Genomic DNA, 24907 nt, shown 5'->3' on the forward strand with positions numbered 1-24907 from the left:
ATAAGACTGCTCATGGAGAGAGGAGCCAGCCTCAGGCACTGGGATGCAAAGTTAAATCTTTGTCAATCTTTGGGGCAATTAGGGGAGCCACCAAAGCCACAGTCACTTTAATCCACTGAGATATCTGACTTGAAGGAGCCTAGATACCCAAGGCCTTTGCTTATAAGCCAAGAAATTCCTGGCTTTGTTAATGGTGGGAAAAGAGCCAGAGAGACATCAACTTTGCTTAATGAAGAGGAGGGAGAGTGGGAAGAGGGAAACGGGGGACTGGAGGTTAGGAAGAGGCCCAGGAAGGGGAGAAAGATTTTGGAGACAATGTCCTTGTGCTTCCTATGGTGTAACCATCACCCTGATCCCCTTCCCTCTCCATTCATCTGTCTTGAGCTGGACATGATTGCTCCAGGGGCTCTGAGACAGGCTGCTAGTCCAAGTCAGCTGTGGTCATTTCCGCTTTAGTCAATGAGCAGAAAAGATGTGTTCTTTAGCCATAAAAAAGACAGCATCGGTAGGCGAAGAAATAGGCAAGATTTAAGTGATTAGTATGGAATCCCCCAAGGTGGACCCATGAGCCACTTTCAGCTGAAGAGGTGGGGTCCCCCTTCCTGGAATCCCAGAGATTCATCCCAAGAGAGTAGGCCCTGACTCACAGTGGCCTGTCCAACACAAGAGAAGTTCTGCCACATTGTCAACACCAGAAGCTCTGTGGCTGTGAAGGATCTCTGCGGGAGGAAAATGGGGCAAAGCCGGAGTTGGGGACAGAGAGCAAAGGAGACAGAGCCTTTCTATATGCTGTTTCCAGACATAGAATGTCCTCCGCAGGGATGCCTGGGTGGCTCAGTTGTTAAACATCTGCCTTTGACTCAGGTCATGATCCCAGGGTCCTGGGATCAAGTCCCGAACTGGGGCTGCTTCTTCCTCTCCCTCTTCTCCCCCTGCCCGGCTTGTGCTCTACCTCTCTCTCACTCTACCTCAAAGAAATATAATCTTAAAAAAAAAAAAATGTTCTCCCAACAGGCCACCCTTCAACACATTTGTTCTATTGTGAACCACTAAATATCCTGCAAAACCAATTTAAATCTTGCTTCCTCTGAAACTTTCCCTGTAACATGAGGCAGTTGGCTGATTCCTCCTCAGTATAATAGGAGGAGTTGGGAGATGCCCAAATAAAGTGGAGGTAGTCTAGCACCCTCTGGTTTCTAAGTTCAGCTGTAGGTCCCATGCCCTTAAATCTCTGGTTCCAAATTAGTGGGGCCATGGCACCTGGGGTTTTGCTGACTTTCCTTTGTATGGATGAAGCCATTCCCATGTCTGGGAAACCTGAAACACGGCAAAGAACTAAGTACCAAGGCCAGAAACAGCAGCGACAGGTGAGACCCCCAGAGGATCCTGAGCAGGGTGAGATCTGGCATAAGGCCCCTATAATACAGGGTTGCAATCTGACAAGCCTGGGTATAAATCCAGGCTGTGCCACCTGAAGCTGTGTGATCTTGGGCAAGATGCATAGCCTCGCTGGCCTCCGTTTGCTCAGCTATAAAATAATGATAACAAGAATGGATTCCCACCTCCACCTGCTCCTCCTATTTCCTGTCTCAGTCATAGGGACACCAGTTTCCTCGGAGGAAGGAATCGCATTCTCTGTAAGACTTACAAAGGAGCTGAATGCTTTCCGGCATGGCTCCCCAACCTCTCAGATTTTGAGGAACGGGGGCATCCAGCACAGTGACCAGAGCCCCATCTAAGAATGAGAAAGTTAGTTGGAAGACCCATCTCCCGAAAAGCAGCTAACTGAAGGCTGGCCAGAGATGCGGCACGGAGGGTTCAGGTTAGACCCAGGGTAGAACCACCAGGCTGGGAGGCCTGGAAGAGTTGCCACGCTGTGTGCCCATCTGGGGATTGCGCATCTTGCTTCACAGAAGTCATTCCATCTCGCCTCCACCCCCCACATGTATTACATTTCGACAAGACGCCTGTACCCCTCGCTCTTCTCTGCGTCCCGCCATCCTGGCCATCAGAGAGTTAGTTCTTAAAGCTGGCTGCAAGCCTGGCACAGACCTGACCTCCTACCTTCCCAAGAGGAAAGGAAGGGCCGCCTCCTACCCCGGCAGGATCGGGCAGAGAAGCCTGACAGCCTTCTCACACCTACTTCCCCTGCTCTCCCGAAGGAAGGCGTTCTGGACTCAGGCGTTCTGGACTCAGGAACCCCGCAGAGAGCGTGGCAAACGTGGCTTTTGCCAGGGTTGCCTCGGTCAAGATACTGTGGTGCCCAGACTGCCAAGACTAGCGTCCTCCACCGTTTGGCCCGATCTACTTCGCCAACCTACTCTCGGCGATCCATGCCTCCCCACGCCCGGACCCCGCGCCTGGGCGGACCAGAGTTACTGCAGGGCTCAGGCGGAGCCGGGGTGAGCCACCCGCCCGGGTCGTGTGGGCCCAGCCCGGAGGAGAGCATCGCCGAGCCGGGATTGGGTGAAATCTCCTTCCTGCGTCCTGATTGGCCGGGCGAGGGTGCTCATTCCCCCAGAGCAGTCCTCGGACTGAAGTTGTTCCAGCGCCGCTTCACTTTCTTCTCTGCGCACAATCGTTGTGCGCCTTCCATCGAAGTAGATAAAATGCGGTTTTATGCTTCCACACATGAGGTGCCGCCGAACACAGTGTTGGCTCCGGAACGATGGCCGAACCTGTCGGTTTATTGTATCCAGCACCCAAATCACACAGGTGCGGTGAATAGAGAGAAGCTTGTGGGGAGCCGGGGGAGGACTGGGTTTTGCATCCCGGGGGGTGGGGAGGATGACCACAGTTCCTCTCGGGATTCCTTTTGAGGGGGGTATATTTTCAGAAGACTAGCCGCTGCTAGAACCGGCCCTTTCTACGCCTGCACTTCCATTTCACATTTCATTGCCTTCTGTCATCTTGTTCTGTATGCTAGGAATACTTTTCTCTCTCTCTCTCTTTTTTTTTTTTTTTTTTTTCATGTGGTTAAATACTCCTGCTCACTAGGATCCTCGGAGAAAAAGCTGATTGCAGGGCTTGGACACGGAACACATAAAGTGAGCCTGGAACGTTTTTGAAAAGCTTTTTATTTGGAAATAATTTCAAAATTACAAAAGGTTGCAAAAAGGGAAAGAGTACCAAAAACATCTGTATACCCTTTACCTTGATTCACCTATTGTTAACATTATATCCCTTGTTTAATCACATATGGCCTCACTCTCTCTTTCTTTTTTTTTTTTTGGAACCATTACAGGGTTTCATACCTGATGGCCCTTATCCCTAAATACTTCTGTAGTTCCTAAAAATAGAGATACACTCTCATAAACTTTATACACTTACATTGACATAATACTTTTATTTAATCTACCATCCATATTCCAATTTTGTCCATCCTTGATATCATTTTCTCCCCTCCAGTACAAGGTCTAGTCTAGGGTCAGCTATTGTATTTAGTGGTGGTGTTGCTTTATTTTTAAAGTAGGCTCCAAGCCCAGAGCAGGGCTTGAACTCATGACCCTGAGATCAAGGTCTGAGCTGAGATCGAGTCAGATGCTTCACCAACTGAGCTGCCAAGGCGCCCCATTGGTTGTGTTTCTTTAGACTCCTTAAATCTGGAACATTTACATGACTGGCATATTATTATTATTATTATTATTACTACTACTACTATTATTATTGACTCCTGCCTTTTTTTTTTTAAAGATTTTATTTACTTATTTTTCAGAGAGAGAGAGAGAGAGAGAACAGGCAGAGTGGCAGGCAGAGTCAGAGGAAGAAGCAGGCTCCCTGCGGAGCAAGGAGCCCAATGTGGGATTCGATTCCAGGACGCTGGGATCATGACCTGAGCTGAAAGCAGCTGCTTAACCAACTGAGCCTTTTTTTAATAGAATGTTCCTCATTTTGTCTTTATCTGATGTTCCCCTTGGTTACATTGAGATAATACATTTCTCAGCTGGCGTACTGCTGAAGCAATGTGTACTCAGGATATCATATCTGGAGGCGCATGATGGCCCTCTGTCCCTTGCAGATGATGTTAATTTCAATCACCCAGTCAAGGTGTTGCCCGGTTTCTCCATTCTATAACTACTTTTCTCCCCCGGGCAAATAATAAGGAGTCTGTGGGGAAACACTTTAAGATCCTTTAAATATCCTGTTTCTCATCAGAATTTCCCCCTAGATTTAGTGTCCACTGATGATCTGATTCGATGTTATTTACCATGGTGGTGTAAACATCTCTTTGCACAAGAAGGTAGGGATGGGAATATAGGAAAGAAAATGGGAGCATACTGAAAGAACATAGGAGCAAGCAAATGACCAAATCTGGAACAATCTAAGCATCAAAATAAATAATGCTAATAAAGTACAAGCCATTGAAGGAAAGTAATAATCCATGAATCCATAATAAAGAAATGTCTTTATCTTCCTGTTCCTTTATTTTTTTTAAAGATTTTATTTATTTATTTCTTTGACAGAGAGAGATCACAAGTAGACAAGTAGATGGAGAGGCAGGCAGAAAGAGAGATAGAGGGAAGCAGGCTCCCTGCTGAGCAGAGAGCCCGATGCGGGACTCGATCCCAGGATCCTGAGATCCTGACCTGAGCCGAAGGCAGCAGCTTAACCCACTGAGCCACCCAGGTGCCCCTGTCCTGTTCTTTTAAATGACAGCGTGGCCTTCTAGTCATCCTACCCTGTGGTGGTAGAGGTGCCCGCTGGGCTATTATACTGGCTGTGTCTCACCTCTGACCCAACCTCATCATGCGACACTTTGCTGACTAGGGAACGGTGCTGAACTGAGCCCTGGCCTCTATCTCCCCCTGACCCAAAAGGAGCAGGCCCTGCAGGCTCAAGGATAGGACCTGGGGCTCAGGGTCTAGACCCTGGGAACCCAGTCCTGCCAGAGGTTCAGGGTCCCCTTGTCCCAAGGGCTCAGCCCTGCCAGAGCGTTCTGTTTTCCCTTTTAAAGAGACACCCAGTAAATATAATCTCCCTCAAAGACAGCACTCAGCCCTCTAGGGTCCTCTGTCCACCACCTTGGAACTGGCTGTGGTCCAATCCCAGGGAAGCTCTCCTGCCAAAGAATAAGACATTTGTGCCTTTCGACTAGTGCCCAGTAGTGTCAGCTTCCTGTCCTTCTTTTCCTGGCCATTGATGGGACAGCTGAGGGCCTCTTGCTCCAGGCAAGAAGGAGCCCTCCCCAGATGTTCCTTCACCTGTGCTTCTGCTCCCCTAATCCTGCTCAGGAATATTCACCTTGCCCCATCCCCAAGCTCCTCCATGAACCACTATTACTGGGAAGAACCAGATTTAAACATCTTGGACTCAACTGATCTCAGGCAGGCCTCTTGAGAATTATATGAATGATAATAAGCAAAACAGGCGTCCTTCTTTGAGTGTATTAAAGTGATGCAGATTTGATTCTGCAGCCAGGCCACTTGCATCCCTCTGCAAAGAAACCTGAACCAGTCATTTAATTTCTCTGTGTCTCAGTTTCCTCATCTGTGAACAAGGCTTAATGGTAGTACCTACCACAGGGCTGTTGACAAATAAATGAGGTAAGAATGTGAATGTTAGGGCGCCTGGGTGGCTCAGTGGGTTAAGCCGCTGCCTTTGGCTCAGGTCATGATCTCAGGGTCCTGGGATCGAGGCCCGCATCGGGCTCTCTGCTCAGCAGGAAGCCTGCTTCTCTCTCTCTGCCTGCCTCTCCATCTACTTGTGATTTCTCTCTGTCAAATAAATAAATAAAATCTTTAAAAAAAAAAAAAAAAGAATGTGAATGTTAGGGGTACCTGGTTGGTTCAGGCAGTGGAACATGCAACTCTTTTTTTTTTTTTTTAAGATTTTATTTATTTGACAGACAGAGATCACAAGTAGGCAGAGAGGCAGGAAGAAGCAGGCTCCCTGCTGAGCAGAGAGCCCGATGCGGCGCGCTCTATCCCAGGACCCTGGGATCATGACCTGAGCCGAAGGCAGAAGCTTTAACCCTCTGAGCCACCCAGGCGCCCCAAGGAACATGCAACTCTTGATCTTATAGTCCTGAGTTCAAGCCCCATGTTGGGAGTAGAGTTTTTAAAAAATAGCAATAATTGAGGTGCCTGAGTGGCTCAGACTGTTAAGCATCTGCCATGATCCCAGGGTCCCAGGATGGAGTCCTGTATTTGGTGCCCCTCCCCCTGCTCATGCTCTCTCTCTCTCAAATAAATAAATAACATCTTTTTTCAAAGAATATAAACATTATCTGGCACATAGGAAGTGTTATGTGTTTGCTTTTATAATAATTATAATTTTTCTCTGCAGGAATGTAGGGAAGGGCATGGATTCTGGAGTCACAGATGCGTTTGCATCATGTTCTCCCACTTATGGTCACAAGTTGGGCAAAACTTTTTGACCTTCCTGTGTCTCAGTTTCTACATCTGCACTTGATCTTAGCCAAAAGGCTGAGAAGCAATTCAGTTTCCATATTTGTAAACTAGAAGTAAAAAATAATGCCTGCCTCTTCGGGTTTTTCTGGATTGAATGAGCTAACATGTGCAAAAGTGCTTAAAGCAAGGTCAGACACATTGCAAATGTTTGCAAAACTTTATCATCTTTTTTTTTTTTTTTTTAAGTGATCTCTATGCCCCACATGGGGCTCAAACTCACAACCCTGAGATCAAGAGTCTCCGGTTCTAATGACTGGGCCAGCCAGGCGGCCCATACTATTATTATTTCTAGTGAGGAGAAAGGTGATATTCTTACTGTCATTTGAGACCTGAGAAAACTGATACTCAGGTTAAGTATTCCGCTGGCAAACAGTGGCACAGGAGAGATTTATTTGTACCCTGGTCTGACTGGCTCAAAGGTCCGGATGCTTCACCACTACACTACGGTTTAGGGAGCATTTAGGAGGAAGAAGGAATCTGCTGCTCCTAGAGAGGACTGAACCTCTAGCCTCTCTGACATATTTATACCAAATGCTCAGCTCCAGGCTAGCTTTCTGCAGGAGCTGGCCTAGTGCAGGACCCAGGGACCTCTCCGCCTCAACCTGTGGCATTGTCAGGAAACTCGAAGTACACATGAATATTCTTTTTTGAAATCCAGGCCTGAGCCTGTAGCATAGCGCTTGTCTGCAGATTTCTTAGTTTGCTGTTCCACGCCATTCACAGTCAACCCTGCTCCCCCTTCCAGCCTCATCCCGCTGTGTTAGCCCCACACCCGTCACACACACCCTGCTGCTGTTGCCAGCTCATCCTCTCTGCACTCTGGCCTCAGCGGTGTTCACCCACGTCCAAGCCTGCCACAGCGCCCCTAGCTCTGTGCCCCTGCTCTAGCTGTGCCCCAGATGCAGTACTCTTCTCCTCAGTTACGACTGTTTCCTGCTTTCCGGGCCTGGCCCAGAAGACAGACCATCAAAGGCACCCTCTCTGCCCTCTCCCCATGAGAATGCGCCACTTCCTCCCTGTGAGGCCCCAGGGCCCTCCGCTCACACCTTGAAGTCCATCAGTGTCACCCTCTTCCTTGGATTAGTTGCTGACAGTTCTGCATCTACTCTCCCTTTAGACTTAGTGGGTGAGGAGGGGCCATATACTGTCCATTTTGAGGGGGTCTCAGTAGGGGTATGTGGGAGGTAGACAAAAATGGTCTTGGAACTGGGTTGAAGCCACCTAAGTTAAACACAATTATGGGGGCACGTGGGTGGCTCAGTGGGTTAAGCCTCTGCCTTCAGCTCAGGTCATGATCTCAGGGTCCTGGGATTGAGCCCCACATCAGGCTCTCTGCTCAGCAGGGAACCTGCCTCTCTGCCTACTTGAGATCTCTGCCTGTCAAATAAATAAAAAATCTTAAAACAAAAACAAAAACAAAACAAAAAACCTTGATTATGGAGGAGAGGTATTTATGTTTGACTTCCCTCCTTTCCGTCACAGGGATCCTGAAGGCTCAGTATAGGCAGATGCATATATAGTATTATAAAGGAAAGTATGGTCACTGTAGGAAATTTAGGAAGTCGAGAAAAATACCACTAATAATTACATTCTTAAGGATTTTATTTGTTTATTTACTTACTTTAGAGAGAGAGAACACATGCTGTGAGCAAGCATGGCAGAGGGTGAAAGAGAGAGAAAGAACCCCAAGCAGACTCCTGCTGAGCTGGGAGCCCCACACAGGGCTCCGTCTCAGACCCTGAGATCATGACCTGAGCTGAAACCAAGAGTCAGATGTTTAATCAACTAAGCCACCCAGGCATCTCTAATTAATAATAATTATTAATAAAATAAAAGTGATATATAAAACTCTCATCTAACAATTTGTTAATAAGTTGACATATTTTCTTCTATGTTTATAATTAACTAAATAAAGATAAATGGGCTCGTACTGCATAAACTGTTTTGTTGCCTCCCTTTTGCATAACATATCATGAACTTTTTTTTTTAGATTTTATATATTTATTTGACAGAGGGAGAGAGAGCACAAGCAGAGGGAGAAGCAGGCTCCCTGCTGAGCAGGAAACTTGATGTGGGGCTCAATCCCAGGACCCTGGGATCATGACCTGACCCAAAGGCAGACGCTTAACTGACTGAGACACTCAGGTGCCCCTCATGAGCATCTTTATAGACACTAAATATTCTTTACAAATAATCTTAATGGTCACCTGTAATTCCATTTATGCATGCCTGATTTCTGTCCCACTGCCTTGTAGAGGACAAGCTGGCAGCCGCTGGATAGGAGGGCAGGACCCCTGGAACCTTACAAACTGGTATCAGTGTAGAGAAGACAGGTGTTTGTAAGGGCAAGCCAGACGCATCTCACCCACCAGTCAGAGGTCTGTCCTTCGGCAAATACTCACAGACAGCCCCTGACTTTTGATGGTCCAGCTTGTGATGTTTCGACTTATGATGGTGCAAAGACCATAGGCATGCAGTAGAAACTGTAATTTGAATTGTAAATTTGGATCTTTTCCCGGGCTAGCGAGACGTGGTGCTATGCTTTCCCATGATAGCAGGCAGCAGGACACAGCTCCCAGCCAGCCCCGAGATTGGGAGAGTCACAACTGAAATGTACCAGTCACCATTGTGTACCCACACAACCATTCTGTTTTCACTTTCAGCACAGTATTCAATCAACTACATTACATAGTCAACACTTGATTATCAAGTGGGCTTTGGGGAAGGTGACTTTGCCTAGCTGGAGGCTGAAGTCAGTGTTTTGAGCACAGTTACGGCAGCTCAGTAGTTTCTATGTATTCAATGCGTTTTTGACTTACGATAATTTCAATTTATGATGCATTTATTGGATGGAACTCCACTATAAGTTGAGGAAGATCCGGACTCAGCTCATGGGGCCTGCCAGACTAGGAGGTGCAGTGACTGAGACAGAAGACACCCCCTGCCTCCCAGGAGCTCATGTGGAGAGTAACTATAATACCCCAACCCAGTAGGAGGGGCAGAGGGACCCCCCAGGGAGTGGTTCACTATGTAAGGGAAGGAAGTTTCTCAGAAAGTGCTAGAGGCATGGCATTCGTTCTGGGGCTCTGGGAAAAGGGTGAGGAGCCCGGGGGTCCTTCTCTCAGATGAAGTCAGACTGGGAAGTCAATCCCACAGGCATTCGTCTAGTTACCATCCTGGGAGGGGGTTGTTTCCGCATTTTTTTAAAGTAAAAAACGTTTCCACTGTTCCCATGTTTCACCCGTGTGTTTTTTCAAAATTCCCATGTGTTACCACTGTTACTCCTCTGAGTTTCTTGGTCAGATCCGTGAAGATGGAGGAAAGGATAGGATTACCCAAATTATCTGGATGTTTACACCACTTTCTTTTCCACCTCTGGACTGATTAAGCGGCTTTTTGGTGATTGTAAAAGGAGAGGGTCTCTTGGTGACTGAGACAATGTGGTTGTTTCCACAGCCACAGCCACGTGTTCTTGTCCACGATGTGTGCCCCAGCATTTGTGTGGGGCTGCGGGGTCCCAGGAGGGAAATGTCCTGTTTTTCCTGGGGTCCAGCTGAGACCCGCTGTCTCCAAGCTTGAGCCACACAGCTCTCCAGCAGCCTCAGCCTCATAGCAGACGTGGGACATGGCAGACACACCCCCATTTTATCGTGCTTAATATAGCCACAGACTTGGCCAGAAACTTTCCTCACCTTCCCATTTCCTCTGTGGGAACGGCAAGTGGTCTTGACTGTTCTAGCATGGGGGGAGAGCGAGAGGACCGGGAAGGGCCTCTTGAATGAATTTAGATTTTATTCTCCAAGCCATGGGGTGTCATCCATGTCTTTCAACAAGACAGAGACATGGGCAGTCTCGGCTTTAGCAGATAAGTGCACTGGAGGGGATGGATTGGAAGGCAGGGGTGGGGGCAGATTCCAGAGAAATTAAGGAAGTAGAAGGCCCTGAATTTACTCAGGGGTTTAAAGCAGGAGAGGAGAAAGGCAGCCTGTGAGGTTGGTAGCTCAAATGAATGTGAGGTGCCCACCTTCAGCCAACTGGCAAAGGAGGATGTGGAGGTCATGGGTTCCAGGCTTGCCATGCTGGAGGTGAGGTGGCTCTGAGCCAGCCTGTCCATGGCAGCCATGCATTCCAGTCAGGAGCTCAGGAGAGGGAGCTGGTGCCGGAAGGGGATGGCACCACAGATGGCTGACAGCAGATGCCTTAATGCCATTATCCGTAACGACGATGCTATCCGTTCTAGAACATTCCATGTGTCAGGCAGTGTTCTGGGCACTCCACGTGTGGACTGGTTTCATTCTCACCACAATTTTTTGAGGTAGGCACTGTGTGAGCTCCACGTATAAGGGAGGAAATGGAGGCACAAAGAAAGTTCAGTAACTGCCCTGGAGACATGCAGCAAGCAAGTGGAACAGTGGAATCTCAGGGAAACTAAAGAGAATTGTGCCCCGGAGAAACTGTTGGAGCTGGCAGAGCCAAAGAAAGGCAGGAGCTGGTAGGAAAACAATTTCAAGGGCATGGAGGGTTGCAATTTCAAGGGCAGGGAGGCCTGGGTGGCTCAGTGGGTTAAGCCACTGCCTTCGGCTCAGGTCATGATCTCAGGGTCCTGGGATCGAGTCCCGCATCGGGCTCTCTGCTCAGCAGGGAGCCTGCTTCCTTCTCTCTCTGCCTGCCTCTCCATCTCTTGTGATTTCTCTCTGTCAAATAAATAAATAAAATCTTTAAAAAAAAAAAAAGGTTACACAATCAAGGGCAGGGAGGAGACCCTGGGTGGAAATGACTGGGGGGCTGGTTGGTGCCCCCTGCTGAGAGCTGTCTGTCCCCAGAATGCTGGGGGAAGAGGTCAGACTACAGGATCCAGGGGGGCTGAGGAATCAGAGTATGTCTGGTTTCTTTTTAGAGGAAGTCTATCGAGGAATGGGCAAGAGAGAACCAGGGTGTGGCCTGAGGGCAGGGCAGGACAGGATCGGGTAAAGGGCTTCTTAAAAAGGTGGCATCCTTCAGGTTTGTAGGTATGAAGCAGACAGAAGGGGAGAAAGAAAGAACTGGTGGAGTCTCCTGGAGCAGGAGGGTTGGGCTTGAAAGTGCAGGGACATCTCATCCTCTGAGATGAGCTTAGACTCATTCTGCCTGACCCAGGGCAGAAGCTGGGGAGTAAGATACTCAATAGAATGTAGGTCAAAGGAAACTGAGGACTGAGGTTTCCAGCTGCCAAGCCAGAGGTGGAGGAGCAGGCTTGGGGAGGGAAGGGCTCTGAGCTGGATTCCAGACTCCTTGCTTGTGAGATGTCCAGGGGACCTGAAGGCCTGGCCTGGGAACCCCGGGGAGCTCACAGCTCAGAGGCAGTGGCAGAAGTGAGGGAGGTTACCCAGGGGCCTGCGAGAGGCAGGGGAGGGGACTGAGGAAGTTTCCAGGAAGACAGCCCTGAGGAAGAGTAGGTTAGCAATGCCCAAAAAGTGGCCTTTAAGGAAGAGCATCCATTCGAGTGACTGGTTTCATTTGATGACTCTATTAATAATTCATTAAAAGATTTTATGGACACTCAGAGGGGAATGCAAAGAGGGGTATCCAAGTTTGCCCATGCATTTGCGGCTCTGAAGCCAAGGTGACAGGGAGGAACTGCAGAAGGATCCTGCAAGTAAGCAGAAAAGGGGCAGATGAACTGCGCTGTGGGCGGGAGTGAGGTAACCCCTGCAATGACTTGATCTAGAAGATTGGCAAGGAGGGTCAGCCCCAAGCCCCCAGTCACAACTTCAGGACTGCAGCCAGGAATCAGCATAGAGGCTTGAATCAGTCTGTCTAGATTAAGGATCTTTAACCTGGGGTCTAGGAACTACCTCCTGGGGTTTCAAGGCCCCGCCCCAGAAATCAATGTATCTCCAAGTGAAGGAGCACGAGAAGAGGGGGTGGGAGGAGACTGGAGATCCTCAGAGGGTCTGGGAACCTAGTTCTGGAGCTGTGCCCATCAGGTAACCTGATGTGGAACCTCCCCAGGGAGGGTGTGGCTGAGGTTCCCCCCCACCCCCACTCCCAGGTTCCTAACTCGCTAAAGAAACTTTCCCTTGACATGCAAATGATGGAAATACACGGTGACTGGGGCACTTTGGTTTGTGGTTTTTACCATCAGATGTCTTTGTGGCTGAGCAAGCTGATCTGTCTCCGCAGAGCTAGGGGACAGCTAGCCCTCAAGAGAAGAGAGGGGGGTATTCCCTGGAGTCTGGGCCCAGATGGGAAGTGGGCCTCTAAGGCCCGCTTGTCTCAGAGGAGGGTGCAGACCCCGAACTGTACCCTCTTCAGAGCTCCCAAGGAGGGCCTCTTCAGTGCAGGCCGCTGGGCTGTCCCCACCTGCCCCACCCCTCCTACCCTCAAATTGGGAGTCTGAAAGCAAACCACGTGGAGAAAGAACAAAGTTGATTTCCCATTCATTGAACAAGTTTTTCTGTGGAAAATCTCGGGACTCAGGAGCCCCCGAAGTAACCGGGGATGCCGGGAGGAGCTGGGGACATGGCAGGAGGGATCTGATGATGTGTGATGGGTAACACCTTCGATCTCCTGATCCCCTCCTCACCATCTCCTCTGACCTCAGCGTTGGGTTTCCTTTCCGGAACCCTGACTCCCAGGGGCCGCCCCTCCCCCATACCCCAGCCGTCCCGGGCCCAAAGGTGCGACAGCACTCCGCACCGGGGGGGGGGGGGGGGGGCCGCCGGCCCAGCTCTTAGGTTCCCCTCCGAGCCAAGGGCTCGGGTCTCCTCTCCCCATCTCCGGGGTCGCCTTCCCGGCGCCGGTCCCCAAGCAAGGAGGGAGGGAGGGGCAGGACGCCCCGCAATCGGCCCTGTGCGGGAAGACCGAGGCTCCTCTCTCACGCGCTCCCGCCCGCCAGCGGGGACTCACCGCGGCAGGCGCGGAGGGGGAACACGGTGAGGGGGGGAACCTTTCTAACTCTCCCGCGGTGCCTCCCCCCCCGACCCCGCTTCCTCCGGCTTCCTCCACCCCCTTCCCGCTCCCCTCCTCTCTCGGAGGGGGTCGGGCCTCGGAGCGGGTCTGGGGGCGCCGCGGCCCGGCCCGCGCCCCGCCCGCGGCCCCGCTCCTCCCCGCGCGGCCCCACTTGTGGCCCCGCCGGCGGCCGCGCAGGGACAGCTGCATTTCTCGCCGCCCGCCGCTAGGAAGCTGGCCTCGCCTCGCATTCTCCGCCTCCCGCGCCCCAGCCGAGCCGCCGCGCCGGCCCCGCCGCCGCCACCGCCGCCACCGCCGCCGGATCGCGGCCCCTCCCCCGCCCGCCGGCCCCTCGGGCCCGCTGGGAGCGGACGCGCGTGGCGGCTGCTCGGTAAGACCCTCCCTTCGCTCCCCAGCGCGAGCCGCCTCCGGCCCGGCCCGGCGGCCCCACCTTCTCGGGAGCTGATCGCCGCGGCGCCGCCGGGAGGGCCGGGCGGGCGCGAGTTTGATTCCCGGCGCTGCCGCCGCGGCTCCCACGGAGCCCGCGCCGCCCCGGGCGCACACGCGGCGGGGTCCCGGCCCTCGCCCCCTCCCCTCGACTCCCACCCTCTTCGCCCAGGCCGTGGGTGCGCGGGCCGGGCGGGCACCGCGGGTGGGGGGTGGGGAGCGAGCGGGGCTCGGTGGTAGGGGGGTGGTCGCAGGCCGGCGGGCGGCGCGGGGAAGGACAGCAAGGCCTCCCCCCGGCCGGCGCCGCCCTGAGCCCCGGCCCCGGCCGCTCCCCCTTTTGTGTGGACGCCCCTCGCAGCGCTGCTCCGGCCTGGGGGCGCTGGCTGGTGGGGGGCGCCTGCCGGGGTCAGAGCTCCTTCTAGGAGGAGGGGAGGCTGGCTTCCTGTCCCCGCCGGTGTCACAGGTCGGTTCAGCCCTTTCTGGTCCCACCCGGTCCCCTGGGAGCTGCATCTCCCGGTGGCTCGCTAGGGAAAGTTCAGAACGCGCTGTCCCCGCCCCTGTTCCCCCCGCCCCTCCGGCTCGGTGTGCCCCGGGCTCTAAGCTCCAGGGGGCTGGTGATGGCGTTTATTCATTCTTTCCTCTTCAGTTTTTCCTTGCATTGTTGCCTTACACCCAGCCGGGCTTGGCCATTTCTTTTCCCCTTAAAAGAAGTTTGGGCTGTAGGAAATTTATATGGAAAATAAATTCCCGGAGAGGAATTTGTTTTAGGGGGAAGGAGGTTTTAGATTTTCCCTTAATATTTATTTCATTATTGATTGATTGATTGATTGGGTGAGAGTGGAGGGTGAGGGGAATGACTGGGAGTTTAGAAATAAGATGTCATAGAGGTGGCACTGGATGCAAGGAGTCTACCTCACTCCCCACCTGGCCCCTGGGCAGGAGTGCCACTGAGCGTGGGGAATCACCCTTCCTGTTGGTTATCCTGCAGCACCCTGAGCCACCTGGTCCAGGAGAAAGGATTCAGGGAGATGTTCTGGCCTCTCATCCCTTTTCTTTGGCAGGCATTCTCATCTTTACAGCCTGGGTCGGGTTGGCCACCTGAAGGAGGTGAGGGACACAGGCTTCTCTCATAGAGGAGTCCTTTTACCATGAGATTTGGTCCCCTCGTGGGATCAAGTGTGAAACTGGACCCTCTCCCTTGTCGAGGGTTAATGTCGTTGGGACCTCTATTCTGAACAGAGGGTGGCCTCTCTGGAAGAGAGAGAAAGAAACCTGGCTCAGGTCACCCAGAGGCTGAAGGGTGTGTGCAGGATTGTTGGGTCGGAGACACTCGTGTCCCCTTTCTGCACCTGGAAGGATCAGAAGACAAGGGAACAGGAGTGGTGCCTCAGGCCTGGGCACATCCTTAAACAGGAGAGAGACCTTGGCCAGCTAGGATGGCCTAGGAGCGATACTATGACGAGGTGGGACCTTGGGGCCACAGGCTGGGGTCATGGGCCCCTTTGAGAATCTGGTGAAAGCGCCAACTGCTCCTGCCTCAAGCACACATGCATGCAGGGACACATTCCGTAGGCACTCTCAGAATGTTACCGTACCCTTTGGAACTGGAACCCCTTTCAAGACCCCTGATCCACAGTCTGGTCCAGCATAGGCCGTTCAGAACAGTTCCCTCCTTTGTGGCCGGTCAGTGAAGAATCCAGGGTGCGAAGAGCAGACCTCCCAAGAGGTCTTTTCTCATGACCTTCTCATGCAACTTTGGGCTTGTGGCCATAGAGACCTGGGAACCTCTAGAGCAGATCCTGGATCCCTATAGTTAGCCAGAGGATGGGGTCAGATGTGTGGGTGGGGGGCTTCGCCAGGGGCTGATTTTGCTATGTGGTGGGAAGAGCTGGGGCCACAGTGCTACTGAATTAGAGGCAAATATGAGGGTTAGGGTATGGGATGGATATTCTGGTGTTTCTACTAGGTGTATGAGCCAGGCGCTTTAAGAGCCCTGGCTTATCTTGGGGAAGTGGGGTGAGGTGGGAGAAAGAGCTGCGGTAGGGAGTGTAAGTGTGAGAACACTCCTCCTCTTGCCGAGGTTTTGGGGCAGAGTTGTTCAAGGCCGGGAGCTGGTTACTGCAGCTTCCTTAGATCCGCTGGACTTTAAAAGGCAAGTGGGAGCAGAGAATATGGTTGTCACCAATCCCAGTGCACCCCCAGGAAGTGTGGCCTACCTTGTCCTTCTTAGTTGGAGCTCCTGAGTTTGGCTGCTCAGGTTTGTGGTGTCTACATTGGCTGGGGACCTGGGAGAGACTTTGGTAAGATCTGCCATCTCTGACTTCTCTGCTTCAGTGTTGGGAAGCCCTTCCTAGGCTCAAGTGCCCCCATACAGAGGTAGCTCATGGGAATTTTGCTTTGTTTAACTCTCCTGCACAGTATTCAGTATATAGTAGTGCTCACACTTGTGTCCTCCTTGAGAGCTTCCTCCTTCTACTCTGCCTTGATTGACAATCCTCCCCGCCCCCCACCCTGCAGCAATAAGCGGCAAAAGTCTTGGGGACAGGAAGCTGGGAATCAGACAGGGATCACCCCGACTATACAAGATGGCCTGGAGGAGGAGAGGCCTCCATTTTTGTTGGCTTCTAGGCCTACTGGAAGTAAGAGCCATAGAGGGCCTTTGAGAGGCAGTGGTCTAAGTTCCTGAACTTGGGACTTGGAGGTTGTCTTGGTGAGATGTAAGGGTCCTGTGGCAGCTACTAAAAATTCACATTCCTCCGTGGCCAGGACTTGTCTGTCCGCTGCTGCAATGGACAGCACCTGTTGGTGAAGTTGGGATTCTGGCTGTGGTAGCTGACTCCGTGCCTCTCTGATAGCTCTGCTTGCAGCCTCCCGGGGAGCACCTCCCATGTGTCAGAGCAGAATAACGCACTCCTAATCATGTGGCGAGGACTCTTATTTTTAAAACCGGTCATAAATGATAAATGCTAGAACAGGGCCTGCAAACATAAACTCCCTTGTAAAATGTGACCTTTTTATTTCTGTGATGGTGGCACCCAGTGTCTTTGAAGAATGATGGGTGGGAGAAAAAAGTTCCAGCTCCCTCTAACCTCCTCCCCCAGGAGGCCACTGGGGCTCCTTTGAGCCCTTCCGCATTGAAGCCCAGTAGTTTAGAGTGTAGGATCTACAGTGAAAGTCCCAGCCCTTCATCTTCCATTCTGATTTTGTAAATGCTTCAGTCTCTTAGCTTTAGAAAGTGTGGAAGGAGATCTAACCTGTATACCAAAGAGTGTAGTGTACTTCCTTAGTGCAGAAGCGATTATTAATTATTATTATTCCCGCACATGGGTGCTAATGTTCTGAGACTTCTATTGTTAAGGAAAATCTTTGGTAAAGACTGTAGAGGCAGAGGCTGGCTTGAGAAGGGATCAGATGGAGTGGGGTGAGGATTTTGAATTATGAGCAAAGTGGACTGTGTGATGGGGAGACGGGGAGCCTGAAATGTCAAGGGTGACAAGAAAGCAGCACAGCTGGGGTGCAGAATGACTCAGTGTCATCTGTAGCCCTGCTGTGGAACCAACTCTTCTCCCTTCTCTTTGGAGACTTTGCCTTGTAAACTGGTGGGGGGTGGGGGTGGGGGAGAGGCTCATAACAAGTTAGAAGAGTTGCACAGCTTTTATGTTGATGCTAACATTGGTCCTGGAGGACTAGGGGAAAGTGGGCCTGGAGGAGGGGAGTCTAATGGGGTTGGGGACAGGCCCAAGATGCAGTCAAGAGTGGAAGCTGCAGTGTGGAGGAGGGTTCCAGAAGGAAGGAATTGGGGAAATGGTCATTTTAACACTCACCGAGCACTGACTATGGGTCAGCCTCTGTTTCAAGTGCTTCTCATGGATCAGCTCATTTCATTCTCAAAAGACTCATTGTGATATGTGATATCTATTTTTTCAGTCAAGAAACATGTAAAGAGGGGCGCCTGGGTGGCTCAGTGGGTTAAAGCCTCTGCCTTCGGCTCAGGTTATGATCCCAGGGTCCTGGGATCGCGCCCCGCATCGGGCTCTCTGCTCAGCAGGGAGCTTGCTTCCTCCTCTCTCTCTGCCTGCCTCTCTGCCTACTTGTGATTTCTGTCTGTCAAATAAATAGATAAAAATCTTAAAAAAAAAAAAAAAGAAAAGAAAAAGAAACATGTAAAGAGGTGAAATGACTTGCCCAAGATCACATGACTAGAAGGTGGGAGAGCCAGGATTTGAATCCAAGAGGCCTGGCTACAGAGCTTCCATCCTTAGAAAAATTATTAGAGGGACTGCTTCCTGGGCTAGGGATGGAGAGAGGTGTGGAGGATAGAGGGATGGGGATGGGAGGGAGGTTGAAGGGGTTCATGCTATGCTTGAAGAGCTGCCCATGCAACGTTCAGACATCATTGGAACATGCTTGGAATGTTCAGTCTGCTGAGAACCACTGGCCAAGGGCCAGGCTCTCTATTGGGGCCTGACCCCGAGTACAGAGGTCATGAAGACACAGCCCCTGCCTGCAGGATGCCTGTGGTCTAGTAGGGACACAGATATGTTAGCCTAGAACTCCAGTTGCCATGACAAGTACTGTAGTGAGACGAAGCTCTGCAGAGAGGACGCTCTGCCAGCCAGAAGATTTGGGGAAGGGAAGGTTTCTGCAAGAGGGGGCACTGGAGATGAGTGAGGACAAGATGGCTCCTGTCTCCAGGGCTTTTGATCTGGCCATGGAGGACATCACTTTACGAACTCTGATTAGAACCGAAGGCAGAATGTTCTGGATCCAGCTACACGCTGGCCAGGATGAGTCAGGAACCGGGAAATGCAGTTGGCTTCCTTGATGTCTTGTGGTTTTTAAGAGTCTCCCCTTATAATGTGTGCAGTGATGTTGCTGAAGAAGAAATAAAAATCTCCTAAGAGTGACTGCTCAGAGTACGCCTGGCTGGCTCGGTCCATAAAGCCTGCAACGCTTGAGCTCAGTGTAGTAAGTTCGAGCCCCAGGTTGGGTGTAGAGATTACTTAAAAAACATTTTCAAAAAAAGTTACTGCTCAGAGCTCTATGATTCACTCTTGTCTCTCCGAACTGAGAAGCAGAACCAGAGGCAAATATATGCAAGCGGCAGAAGGACCCAAGTAAGGTATGAGGAAAATGTTCCTTGCCGATCGGACGTGAGATGTGAGAACAAGTGACTCATAGGAGCGGAGGGGAATGGCCTCCCCCAAAGGTCTTTAGAAATGGGAACAAGTTTCATTTATCTTGGTGGTTTAAGATGTTTCATCTGGAGACAGGAAGATGAAGTAGAGGCCCCTGGAGGTCTGTGTCATTCAGTAATAGGAGGGTAAGAGGAGCTGGAATTTTTGAGCTAGAAGATTGCTCAAGTGTGGCCTAACTCCTTATTTTACCAAGGAAGTGACTGAAGAATACCCCATAACACGGAGTGGCTTATCCATTAGCTGGTGAGCCAAGCCCAGCAGCTTGGGTCTTGCCCTGCACGGATCCCCGTCAACGGGGCTGCTTCCTGGGCGGGCCGCAGGGTGGGGGCCAAGCCTTGTGAGGAGGGCTGCTGGAAACCCGCAAGTGGTTGACCTTTGGGCCGTTGGTGCCGGAGAGCACCAGCTTCGCTCAGATGTTTCTGAGAATGATGCTCCCTGATGGAGCTAATGAGTTGTCTTCATCACCCTGCTGGCCTGGCCCCTAGAAGGGCTTTGGGGACGCATCTGGGGCCCTCGGGAAACTTTGCCGAATGAAAAGTAAATTGCAGACGATCCAAAAGTTACTACTCTTTCACCATACACTTGCTGGGCTGGTGCCCTTGTCCTTCCAGTTGTGTGTTTTGCTTAAGCCAGCAGCAGAATCATCTAATGCCCCCAGCCACAGAGAAGGGGGTCCCAAAGCGTGCGGGGGCAACAGGGCGAATGAATACAGCGATGTTTAAGATCTTCCTCAAAACATACAATTCTGGGGCACCTGGGTGGCTCAGTGGATTAAGCCTCTGCCTTCGGCTTGGGTCATGGTCTCGGGGTCCTGGGATCAAGCCCCATGTCGGGCTCTCTGCTCAGTGGAGAACCTGCTTCCCCTTCTTTCTCTGCCTGCCTCTCTGCCTGCTTGTGGTCTCTCTCTCCCTGTCAAATAAATTAAAACAAAAACAAAAACGTACAATTCTTTGAAAGATCTTCAAGGGCTGACGTTATGTTCATTTATAATGTTCCTTTTTAATGGTTGAGGTTTGTTGTTGTGGTTCCTAGCACTAAAGAAAGGCTGTGTTTTTCAGATTTAGGGAAAGCATATGATAGAGTGATCTAAACTGCCTTCGGCAAGAGGGCTACAGAGATCTCTGACGAGAACAAGGCTGGCTCTCCAAAGAGAACCTGATTAAGAGGGGCGCCTGGGTGGCTCAGTGGGTTGGGGCCTCTGCCTTTGGCTCAGGTCATGATCCTGGGGTCCTGGGATCGAGCCCCGCATCGGGCTCTCTGCTCTTCAGGGAGCCTGCTTCCCTTCCTCTCTCTGCCTGCCTCTCTGTCTACTTGTGATCTCTGTCTGTCAAATAAATAAATAAAATCTTAAAAAAAAAAAAAAAAAAAAAGAACCTGATTAAGAAAGAGCCAAGCATGGACTCTTGTTGAACATTGAACATACCGGGTGGTGGGCTTTGCTTGCTGGGGTCAATTTAAGTGGACTCATGCCAATGAAAGCAAAGCAGAGGCAGAAAACACTCCGCTTCCTCCTCTGACCCCGTTGTCCCTTGTTTGTTAAGGAAGCAGTAGGTTCTAGGGGGACCTGACAGAACTCTGGTTTGGTGCTCTGTCGGGGAGAAGATTCTCTGTGGTCATGTAAGGCGATCACGCATAGGAAATGATTTCATTTTGTTCAGGTCTGAGATTAGTTTCGGTTTCAGGCTGTGCCAGGAGCCGAGCGAGCCGGCGAGCTAAGACCCGTGCTGCGGGGGGGTTGGAGGGGTGGCGAGCTGGGCCAGAGTCTTCTCATCCGGCCGTGGGGGCTAGTGGCCAGGTGGCCGGGCAGGGAACTCCTGTGTGGAGCAGGGAGGAAAAGAGGATGAATCAGAGGAGTGGGGCAAGGAAGCCGTGGAGTGTCTGTGGGCCTGGAAACTGGGATGGGTGAGGAGGGAGGGAGTGTGTGAAGATATCAGCGAGTGTGCATAGGACACAAGAGAGCACAGTTATTTGACTGCTGAGCCACAGGACTGGGAAGTCAAGGGGAAGTTGTAGAACACACATTACCTGCATGAGGTGGGTTCTCTGTGAGCAGGTGTAGACCTGAGAGGAAGGCAAGGTGTAAGGATGCCACAGGGCCCACATACACTGGACTGGTGTCCTTCAAGCCCGCCTGCGCTGTGCACGTTTCCTTGAAACTGACTTTCCTTGGGGAAAAAAAAAAAAAAAAAAAGGTAAAAGAAGAGGTCGAATTAAATTCTGCGAGCTGACAGTTGAGAACTTGCAGACCCTTGCAAGTTGGGGCATCCTGTAAGAACTTTAAGCTTATTTTTCCAGAGACGGTTTGGGGCCAGTCTGTTTATTTCCCGGGCATCGTGATCCTAGAAAACCAGCGGTTCTTCTCCCCCGGCTGGATCTGGGGGAGGCGCACACAGAGGTTTCATCGCTCTTAGTGGTCCCAGCGCATCACTGCATTTTATTCTCCAAGTCATAAATTCATTTTATCTCTAAAAGAGAGAACCACTGGGGTGCCCAGTTGGCTCAGTCGGTAGAGCATGTGACTCTTGATCTCGCAGTTGTGAGTTTGAGCCCCAAGTTGGGTGTAGAGATTACTTTTTTGTTTTCTTTAAAGATTTATTTATTTATTTGACAGAGAGAGTGAGCAAGAGAGAGAACATAAGCAGGGAGAGTGGGAGAGGCAGAGGGAGAAGCAGGCCCTCTGCTGAGCAGGGACCCCGTTGGGGGTTCCATCCCAGGACCCTAGGATCATGACCCAAGCTGAAGGCAGACGCTTAACTGACTGAGTCACGTAGGTGCTCCTAGAGATTACCTTAAAATATAAAAATCTTAAATAAATAAATAAATAAGGGGCGCCTGGGTGGCTCAGTCGGTTGAGCAACTGACTGTTGATTTTTGGCTCAGGCTGTGATCTCAGGGCCATAAGACTGAACCCCAGGTGTGGAGCCTGCTTGGGATTCTCTCTCTCCCTTTCCCTTTGCTCCCCTCCTCTGCCCTTTTCCCCTGCCCTCCTCTGCTCTCTTGAGTGCTCTCTCACTCTAAAAATAAATAAATAAATTTAAAAAAATGACAAATAAATAAAAGAAAGAATCACTGAATTTTAAAGCCAGAAAGGATTTTGAAGATCACCCAGGCTGCTCCTAAAGGAATTTGTAATCCTGGGTCGTCCAGGCACCTCAAAAAGCCCCATGGTTTGTGGTTAAGCACCTGAGTTTGAATGCAGCCCCTGCTACTCGCTGTCGTGGTCTTGGGACAGTCACTCGGTCTCTCTGAGTCTTGGTTTCCTGACCTACACAGTGAGAGTATTGATATTCCGTAATGATGGCTAACGAGAATCAAATACTTACGAAGTCCTTAACGCAGTGCTTGGCATATTCGTAAGTTCTCCATAAACGTTCACCGTTCACCACCCGTTGCTGCTGCCATTTGTCGTTGTTCTCATGATGGGCTCGTGAAATCACGTGGTAGCCAGGGGTCAGGCCAGGGCTCCGATGCTGAATGCTCTTCCCTCCTCGCTTGCTCTCCAGCGTGGCCAGAAGGTGACTTCATCAGGCTAGATCTACGATGTGAAGAGCATTTGTGGAAGCATGTGTGTAGATGCTTCGTGATGAATGTTCACAGCAGAGCTGGAAGAGATGGGCTTAATCCATTTATTAGATATAATTAGACTTTGGGCAGGAGCATATGTTTACCAAATAATTTGTTCCCACAAATATCATTTACTCGTGCTTAGAGGTTCCCTAAGTACCAGGTTGGTTACCTCTGCTGGAAAGGTTGGGGTGTTTCTCGATGTTTTTATGGAAGAGTTCTCCTCAAACTGGAAACACCCATTTTGATGAGTTGCGGGCTTTTGTGTGTAATGGAAATGTTTCTGGAGCCTGGCTTCTGTTTCTCAAGGGTGAAGACAGTGCACGTTTTAAAAAACTATCGGCTTGGCAGAAGTCCACACGGCCTAGGCCAGGCCTGTATAAATGTGCTCCAAGATGATTTGCACTGACCTTTTTTGCAAATTGCTGACAGCCTAGGAGCCTCCTGAGTGAGCCCTTTTACTCTGAAACATTGTTGAGGCTGGGATAAGCCTTGGCCTTGAGGGGGGTCTTTTGTCCCTTTTGGTGGGGTGGTACCTTCTGTGAGGTTGCCTTGGTGTGTTTCCTTAAACTACGAAAACAAGTGGAAATTAATTTTATGTGACATATCGTGCAATGGTCCCCTGAGATGATGCCACTCTCTGGGGTTAGAGTTGAAATCTGTTTTTGATGCTGATCCATGACGCTTCTCAATTTCCCCGCTTAAGGGAGGGAGCGTGTGAAAGTGTGAAATTTGTGAGGGTGTGACCTGGAGTCCAAGAACAGAGATCGAGTCTCACCCCTGCCACGTACCGACTGTGTCATTCTGAGCAGATCACGTAACTGGAGCCCCGTGTGGAGCTTGAACTCATGACCCTGAGGTCAAGACCCAAGTGCCCCAGATCACCTAACTTTTTAAGGTATATTTTTCCTAATTTTAAGCTATTATATTTTACCCATAACAATAAATGGCTATAGAACACATCTGCCAAACAGGGCTGGTAATAATACCCCCTACCGCAGAGGATCATTGCGATGGTCTAGTGATAATAGCGAACATTTATTACATGGCTTGTTGTGCCAGGCACCTTCTTCCTCTTCTTCTTCTTCTTTTTTTAACGATTATTTATTTATTTATTTCAGATAGAGATAGAGTGCACAAGTGGGGGTGGGAGGGGTGTGCAGAAGCAGGCTTTCTGCTGAGCAGGGAGCCCAAGGTGGGGCTCGGTCCCCAGAACCTGGGATCATGACCTGAGCCAAAGGCAGACGCTTAATCGACTGAGCCACCCAGGCACCCCTGCCGGGCACCTTAAGCACATTAATTTATTTGCTCAGCCCTATGTGGGTACAGTATTATCACCACTTTACTGAAGCACAGAGGGTTGAGTCCACTTGCCCAAGGTCACACAGTGAGTTGAGGAGCCAGGATCCCAACTCAGAGAGCCAGGTTGCTGAGTCTGTAGATGGTGTTTACAAGAGGGCTTTGTACCGTGGTAGTGCTGAGCTTCTGATTCTTTGACTGCTCTCCTCTTCGTATTTGAGGAGCTGAGGGCTGCATAAGCTGAGCCTAGAGGTAGATTAAGTGTACAGATCACGGTGTTGGAAAGAATGAGGAGACGGAGCATATGAGAGCTTTTTTTGGAGTTACAGGGAAACAGCTGTTTCTAAGTTTGGGACAGAGCTGAGGAGAGCCAGCAGGGACAGAGAAGGACATTTTCTGGGTGGATTGTTACTATCTGCCGTGAAGGAGTGCACCGTCTGTGGATTTAAGAGCCACGTGCTTCTTTCCTCTTCTTATCACATTTTATCTGGAAACCTGTCTTTAAATCCCAGCTCTGCCCTCACGCTGTGACAGCTTTAGAAACTTAGAAAACTTGCCAAGGATAGTGAATTCTTGCGACGTGAAGGGAAAGGTGAAGAATGGGCTTCTTCGTGGAATTTCTTCCTTGTTACCTTATTTCTATGAAGTGCTTATGGGGATGCCCCACGGAGTGGCTTGAGTTCAGTGCAGAGAGGACTGGAAACTTGTGTGACTTTTTTTTCTCATGAATTGACTTAATAAGAGAGTGAATCATCCTCTTAGCTAGCATCCTGGAAAAGAAGAAAGAAAGGAGAGAGCAAGAGAGTGGGATGGCATTTGACTGAAACCAGAAGCTTTCTGTGGCGATCTCCCGGGGCAGGGGCCAGGTTGCCGCTGAGGTCCCTCAGGGCCTCTCAGCTTCCCCTCACAGCCACCGTCAGCCCTCACCATCCCTGTGAGGCTCTGGGGAATGAATAGGCCTTAAGGGGAAATGAATAGGGGGTGTAAGTGTCCTTTTTAAATGACAGACCACTGGTGAAATTCACATGCAGCAGTGATAATTTTGAAGACATTCACATA

At 50.7% G+C, this 24907-nt stretch overlaps 1 protein-coding gene across 1 annotated transcript in view; it reads left to right on the forward strand.

Moving 5' to 3' along the window:
• Positions 1–13654: 13654 nt before the first annotated feature.
• Positions 13655–24907, forward strand: part of CUEDC1 (CUE domain containing 1) — an 82580-nt gene continuing 71327 nt past the window's right edge. Inside the window, exon 1 of the mRNA XM_044248607.1 lies at positions 13655–13731. The gene's annotated coding sequence lies outside the window, so the exon portion shown is untranslated. The remainder of the gene's footprint in view (positions 13732–24907) is intronic.

Source organism: Neovison vison, chromosome 5 (assembly GCF_020171115.1).
Source record: "Neovison vison isolate M4711 chromosome 5, ASM_NN_V1, whole genome shotgun sequence".
NCBI classification, from domain to species: domain Eukaryota; kingdom Metazoa; phylum Chordata; class Mammalia; order Carnivora; family Mustelidae; genus Neogale; species Neogale vison.